General features: G+C 39.4%; 1 protein-coding gene across 1 annotated transcript in view; it reads right to left on the bottom strand.

The window, feature by feature from the left end:
• LOC145982544 (uncharacterized) overlaps positions 1–13342 on the bottom strand; it is a 130297-nt gene that overhangs the window by 83742 nt on the left and 33213 nt on the right. The gene's annotated exons all lie outside the window — the stretch shown is intronic.

Genomic DNA, 13342 nt, shown 5'->3' with positions numbered 1-13342 from the left:
TCACCCCCTTGTCGCGATGATCCAAACCATCAGAACTAGCGACGTACAACAACCTAATTAAATCATTCAATACACCCAACAGAGGATTGAACCAGGGGCGGATTTAGTGGATGTTCCATATAGCCTGGGTTTTCCCCTTCAGTATGCCACTAACTAAAACCTCATCAGTTAAAATGTGGTAGTTTTATAATATTGAGGCAGGCTTGCACCAAGTTGTTCTCGGCATATTTCTTACGTTACTAGTATTCTTTATGCCACAGGAACTCAGCATAAATTGATTGATTGATTGATTGATTTGCTTTATTTTTACTTCGCTTTTTGTGCCACTTTTGGCTAATTTGCGAAAATAGGGATGAGTGATGATATAATGAAATTGATTAATGTACACCCTTAAACATCCATGCCCAGGCCGGCATTCGAACCCGGGACCCCTGGCGTCGTAGCGCGATGTGCTAACCACTCCGCCAAGGGGGCCGGCAGGAACTGAGCATAGAAAACTCCTCACTGAAGTATTTATTCTTTTCACTCGATTTTTTATGAAATTTCTTCCAGACTTTTCTGCTCTGAAATATCGAATACTGTTATGAAACTAGAAGTGTCGAAATATAAAAAAACTACAATGAGAATAATAAGCGATAGCCGAACCTCATTGAGATGGTGCAGAATATCATTACTAGGCATTTGCTTTATACAAGATCAAAGTCCCTGTAATTTAGAAGGCTTGCTAAAAAATATGACTCTCCAGAAAAGACGATTTGCCACTGGTGGAGCGAAAGAAAATTGTTAACATTAATGGAAATATAATTTTTAACAATTGAGAGTTCGTGGGGTGAACACAAGAGAGAACGTTTCTATGCTGGACTCTTCCTCGAAACTTTTGTGAATCCGCCACTGAACAGAACATTGTAATACTTCACAATATGTTTAATTAGCCAGAGACTGTCAATATGATTTATGATTAATGGACATTAAAACAGTAATCGTATAGTTTTAGAAATCAACAATTCCAACTCATAATAAAACCATTGCATTAGGTGTAGTGATATCACAATATATACCCTGGTATTTTCAGTCTTTCCTTTATCTCAATCTCAAACTTCTGTTTTAAAAGTTGGCGCTCCATTTCACAGAATCAATACATATGTTTTGTTCTTCGTTTGTTAATAAAATTCACGAAAAGCTTTATTGTTGCCTTAAAATGCTTGTCAATATACAATTTAAACTTTATATTTCCACCTCATCTCTTTACCGCTAAAATTCTCGGTTTATTTTCAAGTTGACTAAAATATTTACATTGTTTAACACCACTGTATTGTTAAATTTGTAAATAAACTTGAGTCATTGCACATGGGAATTTGTATTCAACTACAGCTTTAGGTTTGTGACATATTTTCAAGTGAGTAATTTGAAAAATTGACATCGGAATACATCATGTCGTGGGCTTAAAAAATAAGTTTTGACTGGGTTGATAGTTCGATAACAAAGAAAACGAAGGGGACAAGTTTCGAGTTAGAATAGACTATTAGAACTCAGGAGAGGAATGGATTGATTGATTTGGTTTATTTTACTTCGCTTTTCTACCACTTCTAGCTAATCACAGAGAGGACACTGAAATTGACGAGAGGAGAATCACAAAGACAAGAGGAAGACACAAGTTCAACAGCGGATTATACCGACGGCTGTGTCCAGGCGTCAGAACCTCATGAGTCTCGAACAATGCTGTCCAGGATGTACTACGTAGATCAGCTTGACATTTGGGCGTCTTCAGAAATGGTCACCATTTATACCCCTGCAAACGCTGTGTGCAGAAATATGTATAATTAATTATTATTTGTATCATATTTATATTGTGAGAAAAATTGACACCTCCGGTCAGAACCTTTGAATTAAAGTCCACTTTATGTACATAAAGGCTCATCGAGACTGGGTCTGCAGTTTAATGTGAGATCCGAACCACTATATGCCTTTTCCGACCGGGTATCGAAACCGTGACCAAGACCTTGAGTGGTCAACTGACTCTAGCAACTTTAAGTTCCTGGTTCGAATCTAGCCTAACATGAATATTTCTTTGTGAATATGGACTCATAAATATAATTTAATCATCGTTTATTCTCAATGCTTCGACTGACCAAGAGCAATACAAAATAAACATACAAAGCATAGAAATACTTTTTAGATTGTAAATATGTGCTAGCTTAACAACATATATTGTCGATTTATCGATCAATTTAATTTATTTTACTTCGCTTTGCTTTTCTGCCACTTTTGGCTAATTGCGAAGATGAAGATGAATTGTGATAAGATGCAAGGACAATCACAAACACAGCACACGACACGAGTCCCACAGAGGATTATACTGTCAGTGAGTTCAGACGCCAGAGCCTCGCTAGTCTGTAAAATGCAGTCCAGGGTGTACTAAGTGGACGTGAGGTTAACATTTGGTTGTCTACAGAAAGGGTCACCCCTTATGTACTGCATAGCGAAATAGGACGATGTTATGCAATCGCCGAAACACAAGCTGATCTTGCTATGACTTTTCCCTTTTACAGACAAAGGAAGTAACGGCATAATAAGGGGGTAATGTACCATGGAGAATAGTATTTCGGTAAAGCATGTACAGTTATGGACACTTATGGGTTGTAACAATCCAAATAAATTTCAATGGATGTGTAACAACCCAGAAGTGTCCGTGACTGTACCGTCAACGACAATAAATGTAACACCTATATCATAAAATACTAGCTTTCTGCCTGGCGTTTTGTGGATTGCCTAACTGCACGGCAATTAGCGAACTTCAATAGCAAATTTAATTTTCAATGGCAAATTCTACGAACACACACACAACGCCAAGAGGGAAGAGAGTATTTCAGTAAAAAGGTGCTCCATTTTTATTGCCTGTTGACTGTACATGTGACTATAAACTGCAGATAGAATTGCAACCAAAAATTCTTATTACGGTACTGTTAAGAAGTTATTGGAAATATGTAACTCTCTTACAGTTACTTGCATACTTTTAAAAGTAGCTAGTTACAGTTAGGATTCCTAAAGAAGTAACTGTTTCTTCCAAACATTGGTGTGTGGATAAATTTATAACGCACATCACTACTTGCGAGGATATATAGGGGAAAGGGTGTTCTTTTTCTTCTGCTGACGTGCCTTCCTTCCACTCATTACTTCCTTCGTGCTGCCCTCTCCTTGAGATGTTTCTATTGAGGGCCTCAGTGATGGCTTCCTCGCGGTAAGCCGGTAGAAAATAGATTTACACGAGCCGGGATTAGAGCAGTGTACCCGGGGAAGAACGCCAGGACAAGAAATTCCTCTGAGAAGTGAAGCGGAAGGTATCATTCACGAGTGTCGCTAGTTTTCTCAAAATTTCTGGAGGAAGGGAGGGTAGTCCCCTCTGAGCACGCCAGTGATCAAAACCCATGTAGAAGATTGACTTAATATGATTTGTGATTTCGAATTATGAAGTCTCAACGATGTATTTGTTTCTCTCTCCTGCAACACTTGCGACGGACTATAGGTGCGTTTCATGTGACGTCAGGATTCGCACCGCCGCCATATTCGCGGCCAAGTTGTTTGTCATGTGCAAGGAAATACTCACCACGTAGTGTTCGTTATACCTGCGCCAAGCGAACGTTTGTTGTTAGTTGTCCTCTACGTAATTAGAACTAGAGAAGGCTCCACCAATGAACGTGTGAGGGGAAGTACACAGAGGGAAAAACGTTGCAGCAGCTAAGAGCCGTTTGCAGCAGCGCGCATTGTTTTACTCTGCCCACTCGGTTTCAACCCTTTTCTACCGTTATGCGCCGCCTTGCTCCACAGATTTCCGAGACAGAGTGTACTCAGTGGCGGCGATTGGGTTCCAAAACCGGGGGGCAAGGTGCCAAAACTGGCGGGCGGGGGGCAAATACAGTGTATTTACCTTTACAGATAAGGTTTAGCAAAGTGCGGGGGCAAAAGTGGCGAGATGTGTGTAGGGGGAGGGGCATCTGCCACCCTAATCGCCGCCACTGAGTGTACTTATACCACGACAACTTAGAGCGACATTTCTGTACCATGAAGCCTCGTCTATTAAGAGATTTATGAATAATTTTTGTTGCCATGTTAGTGCATACAGGAAATTCTAGTAGTTGACAAAAATACTCAAATTACAGAGCATTTTTCCAGAATGTTACGATAGGTTGAAACAGGTTTTCTAATGAGTATGGTACGAAACTATCCGTTTGAGGACTCCTTTTGACTCTTGCTGTTGGAAGTCAAATTAAAGGAAATAGGACTTCAGTTTCAAATTTATTTCAAACCGTTGAAATAAGTGTGACTCCAGAACTGAACCAAAGCTACATACTTCAAAACAGTGCGCCTAATAATCATCATTTACATAAAAATTAATACAGAGCCATCTATCAGAAAATATTGGAACCATTGTTGCTGTAAAGGCGCATTGTTTCTGGCAATCGCTGTTCTCTCGGATTTGAATACTTTTAAAAATCGATTTTCAAGGCTAGAAATTTTAACTGTGGGCTTTAGGTGTGATAAAAGAGACAGAAAACATTATTCCAGAGTGCTGTGCACTTAATACCGTCTTTCTACGATGTAAAAACCCTCATCTGGTGGAGAGAGATAACTTATGAGAATAAGTGTGTGTTTAATCCTTACTATGTTTGAGGGTTCGCCCGTGGCTCAGTCAACAACGCGGCGGGATTCGACGTGCAAGAGGATCGTTCTACATAGAAGACAGCAGGGAACATCCGACGCAGAAGTGAAGATTATATACCGCCGAAGGACATCGAACGCAGCGAAGAAGACAGGATACCGACTGGAGCCACGGGGGAATCTTTTCATTTGTGTTTCGTTTCAAGTGACATATTAAATGCTTTGGGAAACACACCATCCCATCGAAATTATTAACATTTTCGTCGAAAATATTTCTATATTGAATTCTGATATTACGTATTATTTCGTAAGAACTTTTGAGAATTTATCAGAAGATTAGTAATCTGAAGTAAAATTACAGGAAAGTATGTCCATAGTGGAAAATTTAATTTGATAATGTCCGGGATAAGCTGCCCAGCATACAATGCTCATTATGTCAATACAGTTAAGTGTGTGTGTGTGTGGGGGGTATTTTTACAAAGTCATGGAAAACATAGTGGAATTCACGGTATTCAATAAACGGAGATGATGTTGTTTTTTTTTGCTTTGGTAAAAAAGTTTCCGTACTTCCGATGACAAAACACACAAACACGTGTGTGATGTGTTGTGTGTGAGTGGTCTCACTAACTAGAATGATTGATTGATTTGGTTTATTTTGCTTCACATTTTTTACACTTTTGGATAATGGCGACGATTCTCCTAAGTTGGGTCTACCATATATCTCCCGGTAGCAATTTCTGATCCCCCCTGGACATACTTGAGGCAAGGGTTCTTTCCCTCTGCCTCAGTTTCCACGGTTCCTTCTGGAAAAGTTACTTGTTTTTACACCATTTTGGTACAGCATCTGACTGCCTCGCGAGAGACCCTGGTTCGATTCTCGGGGTGGGTGATCTAAGGTAGTAATTTTTCTGGCCTTGTCCTCGCATAAAAGCGGTTCTAGGGCCCACCCAGCCTCAAATCAATGGGTACCTGGGGCAACCCTGAGGAGTAAAGGCGGCCGAGCGTGATGCTGATCACATCAAAACTATGGCCGAGATCAAGAATATGTGGAGCTCTACCTCCACATCACCCTTCATGGCATGTGTGCACCTGCACAGGGGTTCCATTTCTTTCATATTACTTTTCGTTTTGCTGGTTCACTTCCTGTGGAGTTTCTTAACGTGATCCTCGCTACATTTGATAACACGTGATGCGGTTGGCAGTTTTGTCATTTACATAAATGGAGAAAATGAGCTTTATGCTTTTGTAAAAATGTGTTCCTTGCAACATTGGCGCATGTGGTTTCAAGACAGGAAACAGCGTCGTAGATGCGATCTTATGTTATGCCCGATTGCAAGCATACAGGCGGTAAAGCGGACCTTTTTAAAGATTAAAGGGAAGTCTGCGCAAGAAGTGACTTCACAGAGCTCGACCAAAGAGCAACTGCGAGGAGACGGGATTGCATGGGGGGTGAGCGACTGCACTTACAAGTCTTTGCAGCAGCGAATACTCCTTCTCTCCGCTCTCGCCTTCTGTACCGTTACTTGCGGCCTTGATCCAGAGATTCCCGATTTAGAGTGTAGTACTCCTGTGCCTCGTTTTCACGTCCTGAGAGGGCTTTGTCGCTTTCCCGAAATATTATCATGCCAATTCAAGCCCAGAATCACCTACAAAATGTAGTTAATTAATTTGGTTTATTTTACTTCGCATTTCTGCGATGAAATTGACGAAGGAACCCTCACAAGGAACACTCATTCTCAGGACGGAATTCCACCCAGAAATCCTGGTGTGGTAGCGCTCTGTGCTAACCATTCTGCCACGGAGGCAGGCTCAAAAACTAATTCAGAGCCATCTATCCGAGAACGTTGGAACCATTATTGCAGTAGGCTTATTGTTAATGACATTCAACGTTGCCTCGGATTTGTACCGTCTTTAAAACCAACTTCTAGGTCTATAAATTTAAATTTTTGTGCTTCAGTTGTGATGTAAAGGAAAGAAAATCCTGTTTTCACAGAGAAAGGCACCTTATACAGTCTTTCTTCGATAGTAAACGAGCCTCATCCGGTGGACAGGGATCGCTTATGGATATAAGAACATGCTTAATTCTTTCTCTGTTGAGGGTTCCCCATGGCTCAGTCGACAACGCAGCGAGATTCGACGTGCAAGAGGATTGGACTATTAGGAAGACAGCGATTTACATCGGACGCAGCATCGGAGATTATATACCGCCGAGGGACATCGGACACAGGAAAGAAGAGAGATTACCGACTGGAGCCCCGGGGGAATCCTTTTCATTTGGGTTTCGTTTCATGTGACATGTTAAATGCTTTGGAAAACACACCACCGCACCGTAATTATTAATATTTTATTTCTATCGAAAATATTTGTTCGTTGAATTCTGAAATTAAGTATTATTTTCCCAGAAGTTTTTAGAATTTTCAAAAGATTGATGTTTTTAAGTAAGATTGTGGGTTGTATACATAGTGGCATTTTCATGTAATATCTCGGATAAACTGCTCACAACGCTATCCACAGGGCGTCAATAATAATTACGGGGGTTCATGTTTTCAGTTATGGCAGACATTGTAGGATTTGTAGTATTCAATAAATGAAGTAAATAAGCTATTTAATTACTTACTCACTCCTTTGCTGCTACAGCCCCTAAAGGAGCCCAATCTCTTCTATCTTCTACTCTACTTCTCCACCGTCTTACTCCCATCCTCCTAAGGTCCTCTTCAACATACTCCAACCATCTTTTCCTTGGCCTTCCTCTTAATATTCTCCCTACTGGGGTCCCTTTATAGACCTTCTTAACCACTCTGTCTTCAGGCATTCTTTCCACATGTCCCAGCCACCTCAGTCTCATGATTCTTATATCGGAAACTATATCTGTTTTTTTTTTATAGAGTGCTCTAATTTAATCGTTTCTCCTTATTCGCCACTGTCCATTCTCATTTACTGGCCCGTATATTTTCCTCAGTATCCTTCCTTCCCATCTTCGCAAAAGCTCTTCATCTGCTTGCGCCAAAGTCCATGTCTCTGCTCCATATCTCGCCACTGGCTTTCCCATTACCTGATATGCTTGTACTTTGATTTTCAAATTTCTACTCAGGCTGCGAGATTTGAAAACATTTAAAATAAACTGTTCGCTTACTTATAAGCATAGGCGTAACTAGCGGGGCGGGGGGGGGGGGGTCCGAACCCCCCTTACCTGGACCCGACCCCACCTGGGGAAGGTTCGGACCGTCCCTACATTCCAAAGGGTCCTAGCAAAATCAAGTAGTGACGATTCAAATTCGCCACTGCTTCGAAAGACGAATATAAAGAATGGGAAATCTGGGAAATTTCTTCTTTCATCAATCTTTGTCCATGTGAAGCGCATTTGTTTCGCCTCCAAGCACAGACCAAGTACATTAATTCCCATTAGTCCATTATATTCGGGAACACAGCAGTTTTTGGTTACGGTCCGAGAATTCTTCAGCAAAGCCTTCCTATTTTCTTTCGTTTTTGTGCACTAATCTCTGTTTAGGGATCCCCGCGGATCAAGTGTCTCAACTAATCTCCGCTCCCGTTTGCAAATTTAGTATTGGTCAGAGGACACAATCATTGTCTAGAGTAGAACAGCCTGAGTTCGAGTAGGCATGTTTCGGCAGCAGGGAACGCGGGGGAACGTTTGCATTCATTTTCCATAGAAAACCATTACCGAAAGTACTATACAAGAGAAGTCACGTTGGAAGATCACTCTACTGAGATCTGTCGTCCTGATTAAGAACCAATTTATTGGTAAGTTTTACTTATCTCCTTTTCATGTACGATTTTATCTGTGTTAAATGGACATATTGGTGTCTTAAGGCTAGTGACGGAATAATGAATTCTCTCGAGGGAAGAGATGGTGCATGACCGTCTGTTTAGTTCCTTAATTTTGTATTTTTTTTATTGTAGACGTCAGAGGGAGGTATCGGCATTTATTCTTCTGTTCATGGAGATATATTGTTAGTTGGGGAAGAGTGATCGCATGATCGTTGAAAAATATATAAAGTTGAGAGGGGTGAAGAAAGAACTCCACGTTACAACTTCCGGTGGAACTTTTTTCTTTATCCAGTCTCATCAACCAAAATATCGTTAGTTTTGCATGGGTAGAAATTGAGAAAATTGTGTAAATACTTGCTCTATAACAAGGAGAGAGAAATGTGTTTGGGAATGCGCATAAGAGTAGCAAGTGTCTACCAAAAAAATAAACACAATAACAAATAAACATACCCGACCTCTATGGCGGAGTTGTTAACATAGTGTGCTAGGACACCAGATGTCCCGGGTTCGAATCCTGACCTGGGCGTATATGTTTGTAAATGTCCATTCATCAGTTTCATCACATCATCACTCATCCCCATCTTCGTAAATAAGCCAAAGGTGGCATAAAAAGCGAAGTAAAATTAAGGAAATCAATCAATAATTATATCATCACTCATTCTCATCGTGGCGATTAGTCAAAAGTAGCAGAAAAGCGACGTAAAAGACCTTATTCTATCAATCATGTTTCGTTTTCTTAAAAAGGAAAAGTCACATGTGGTACAAAACAAATATTGTGTGACCTCGAATCTGTGTTGAATGAAGCAACTTTCCCTCGGGGAAGGGGATATAAAACATCCCGGGGGGGATGTCATAGGCACCAAATTATAACACTATTTAAAAAAAACACTAATATTATTATATCGCCGCGTACCTGTGATATGTAATAAAATTTTACTGTCCCTTCATCCATATTATCTTACAACCTTTCACCCCCATCTTCGCGATTATCCAAAGGGAAAGAAAGGTGAAGTAAAATAAACTAAATGAAGAAGTCTGCTTATTAGAGAAAGGATTTTAAGGTGCAAAATTATGGTCGGGAAAGGAAATAATATTCTGAAAATGTTTTAAAAAAGATGCAAAAGAAAGGTGCTGATAAAATGCTCTCTTTTTCTGCCCCTTCTGTATATAATGTGCGCGGACCGCATAGAGAACTATGGTTCTGCCGAATAGGTTTTGTTGCAGTTTCTGTTTTCTCTACATTATCTTGGGAACTATTGAGGTTGCAATGATTATATTATACCATTTTAGAGCTCTCGTTCTGCTCTACAGAATGAGACTATATGATTTTATATAGCTGGTCAAAAAGAGTGAAAATAATTTATTTTCCTGTGGATTTTTTTTTAACAAAACATGAAAGAAGAGGAAGGGAAAAGGTGCTGAAGCCTCAAATGGGGTGAAAAAGGAATAAATGTGCTAATCTCAGCAAAATATGTAAAAATGTGCAAGAAAGTGTGTTCATTTTACTTGACTCCATGTCATAAAATACATGTCTTAAATGATCGGTATGAAAACAGCTATATTTTTGGAAAGGTGATGCGCCTTAAAATCCGTTCCCTACTTATTATTAGGAAAAGGGCAGAAAAGTATGTTCTATGTTAAATTAAAGTATGTGAAAGAAACCCAAAGGAAAAATGGTTGCCGAATTTCTTAGCTATTGTCCGAATGCTGTACCAGTTTATTGACATTGTCGGGGAGGGTTTTATTTTCAGAGGGGATTTCTCCCCTCCCCCGGGCCACCTCCTGAATTCATCACTGCCCCGAATTCCCTAGAGCATCGCGTCCGTTCAGTACTTCAAATATAATTCTCTCCACAGCGCCAAATATATTTTCCAAAATCTTGTCCGGTCAAGAATGTCAGGAACAAGTAAATAACTCAACTAGTAGGTGAAGAAGTCAATAAAAAAGTCAACAAATTATACTTGTGGTTAAGAAGTTTTGCCATCACAATAACTTCTTGATTTCGTTTATTTTTAGTTCACTTTTCTTCCCCCTTGGATAATCGCGAAGATGGGGATGATTGGTTGTAACACAAGATAGATGAAGGGGCAATCACAAATATATAGGGCCTACCAACACGAGCGTCACATAAGATTAAACTGGCTGTGAGTCCAGATGCCAGAGTCTCACTACTCTGCAAAATGCAGTCCAGGATGCATTAATAGATAAATCAACCGTAAAGGGTCCCGTTAGACTGAACATATTGGAATGAGCAGGGTGTACTACGAAGAAGTGAGGCTGGGTTTTGGGCACCTTTTTAAAAAGTCACCCCTTACACCCCCATAGTAATTTAGCGTGCAGCAAACATTTTCATAACATTGTTAGGAAACTTTTCAGACCCGAAGAAGTTTTATAAGTGTTTCTGATGCTCACGATACAGATTATTGCAGACATTTAAAACCACTCTTAATATATTTCATGTATTTGTAAACTTTTAAATGCAGGAAGAGAAAACATTTCTGCTTCTCAAGGAAATTGTATGGTTGTAATATTTTCAGTGACCTGCACCGGTGGGCGTGTGGTCTAAGGTGTCAGGCTTTGAGTTCTGGTTACGAGAAGCGCTCTGGTTCGAGTATCCTGGAGGAAGCGTAACAACTTTCATCCTGTGTATGGGCTACGCACAATCGTGAGGAAATTGGGTGAGCTATGAATGAGCAGCGTAACCTGGTCATGGAAACCAACAACAACGACTGGAGGTCCTTCGTGCTGACCACAGGTCGCCTCGATGATCGCCCAACTCTGCCTGAAGCATGTGGGAGCGAGAGTGAGGCTGGCAATCGGTAGGCAGTCCTTGGCCCTCAAGAGTTGTTGCGCCACGGGCAATTATTAGTTTGAGTACTCCTGCGCCTTGTGTTGCCTTCCTGAGAAAGCTTTGGCACTTTCGTGAATCATTTTCGTTTCAATTCAACCCCAATGGCACATATAGAAACTGATTCAGGGCCATCTATCTGAGAACGTTGGAATCATTGTTGAAGTAAGCTTATTGTTAGTGGCATTCGACGTTGTCTCGGATTTGTACTTTAGATAAACAAATTTCTCGGTATAGAAATTTAAGCTTTTGGGCTTCAGTTGTGATATCAGTGTAATAAAATCCTATTTCCAAAGAAAAATGAACCTTGTACATTCTTTATGCCGCAGTTTGAATGTACAAGAGTCTCATCTGGTTGAAAGGGATCACTTGTGGATAAGAATGCGCTTCATCCTTAATCTGTTTGAGGTTCGCCTGTGGCTCAGTCGGCAACGCGGAGGGATACGACGTGTAAGAGGATAAAGTTAATTGCAATAAAAATGTTATTTAAAATACAACATTCACCATGGCATCCATTCAATGATGTTTTATTAAATCTTTTAGAGCTGCATGATTCAGGAATAACCAATGATAAATCAGCTACCCTTTGGGTACAACTATTTAGTAAATATCACCATGAATGTAGTCAAGTACTCATAGCAAGAACATTGCCAGTATACTCGTTAGAATTTCCCACACAACCAATTCAAAATATATATATCCCGAAATATAATCATTCAGCTGAGTTTAGAGAATCTTGGGAAGACTTTTATCATATATATACAGATGGGTCTAAAACTGAAAGTGGAGTAGGAGCAGCTCTTTATGATACTGAAAGAAATATATCAAAAATGTTTAGGTTACCAGTGGAGGCATCCATATTTACCGCAGAAATATATGCGGTATATCAAGCTTTGATTTATATTGGTACAATTCCTGAACAGAAATTTCTAATACTGGTTGATTCGCGAAGTGTTTTACAAGCAATACAATCTAATTATAAAAATTTATTTAAAATATCACCATATGTCATCAATTGTATTCGTGCAACTAATAGCTTAATTAGCAATGGAAAGGTAGTTCATTATGTGTGGGTAAAATCACACATTAATATTTACGGAAATGAACAAGCAGACAGATATGCAAAAGAAGCTGCTCAAATGAATGAAACAATCCAGTTACCATTGCATTATACAGATCTTCTTCCGAGGGTTAAGAAGAAAATTTTTGAAGAATGGAACTTATGGTGTAATAATGCATTAGAAAGCGTTGGTGAAAGTTATCGTCCTTATGTTGATTACAATAGAAAAAAAACCTTGGTTTTATAATTGTAAAGGATCAAGAAATGCAATTGTTTTAATAAATAGACTAAGAAGTGGTCACGCGAGAACATATCATCATTTATTTAAAATGCACATTTTAAAATCTCCGAATTGTGATTGTGGTGATTTAAGGGGTGATGCTCATCATATTATTTTGGAATGTCCAATTCACTCAGAGAGAAGAAAGACTTTATAAAAAACATTGTCAAAAATTAATGTTCCTTTCCCTATTAATATGACTTCAATGTTGTATGCTCGAGATATTAGAATTGGATATGTTATACTTGCTTTTTTGAGAAAAGCTGATATAAAATTATAATATACTTCTGTTACTGACTGACTTAATGTAGTTACATAAAATTGTATTTAAGAGCGTTTATGAACTTTGTGTGTAAAATTTATATTAAAAATGTTTATTATGTACTTATAATGTATGCTGGGCATAAACAGCCATCTGTAAAGCTGTAAGTCCAATAAATATTTGTTGAGTTGAGTGTAAGAGGACCGTTCTACATGCAAGACAACAGGGAACATCGGACGCAGCTTGGAGATTCATACCGCTGAGGGACATCGAAGGCAGCCATAAAGACAGGATACCGACTGAAGCCACGGGGGAATCTTTTCAATTGTATTTCAAGTGATACAATAAATGCTACGAGAATGATACCATCCCGCAATGGTTCATTATTATTTTATTTTTTTGAAAATGTATGTACCGGGTACATTGAATTCTGATATTACGCATTAT

The sequence above is a fragment of the Lepisma saccharinum genome, unplaced genomic scaffold (assembly GCF_977018435.1).
Source record: "Lepisma saccharinum unplaced genomic scaffold, izLepSacc3.1 HAP1_SCAFFOLD_238, whole genome shotgun sequence".
In the NCBI taxonomy this organism is placed as follows: Eukaryota; Metazoa; Arthropoda; class Insecta; order Zygentoma; family Lepismatidae; genus Lepisma; species Lepisma saccharinum.
This window is presented reverse-complemented; position numbering and strand designations above follow the sequence as displayed.